Below are 285 nucleotides of genomic sequence, written 5' to 3'. Positions count from 1 at the left end.
GCGTGATGCATGTGGGAGAGTGAATAAAAGGCACGTCCATAATGCTTTAACCTGCATTTTATTTATAGCGTTTAGTAGGATATTCGTGAGCCACGTTAAGTAATGTTAACTATTTTAATAGATACGTAGGTACGAAGGTAAAGAGAATATTAAGTAACATTACTTAAAGTCTACTTAGCCTTGACACAAAATTTAAATTTAAAATAATTATAATAATAATGAGTTATTGTGGAAAAAGAAGCCAGTTCCTCAGACTGTATTATTTCGATTTGTCAGTACCGACAA

This window comes from Penaeus monodon, chromosome 33 (assembly GCF_015228065.2).
Source record: "Penaeus monodon isolate SGIC_2016 chromosome 33, NSTDA_Pmon_1, whole genome shotgun sequence".
Classification (NCBI taxonomy): domain Eukaryota; kingdom Metazoa; phylum Arthropoda; class Malacostraca; order Decapoda; family Penaeidae; genus Penaeus; species Penaeus monodon.
This window is presented reverse-complemented; position numbering follows the sequence as displayed.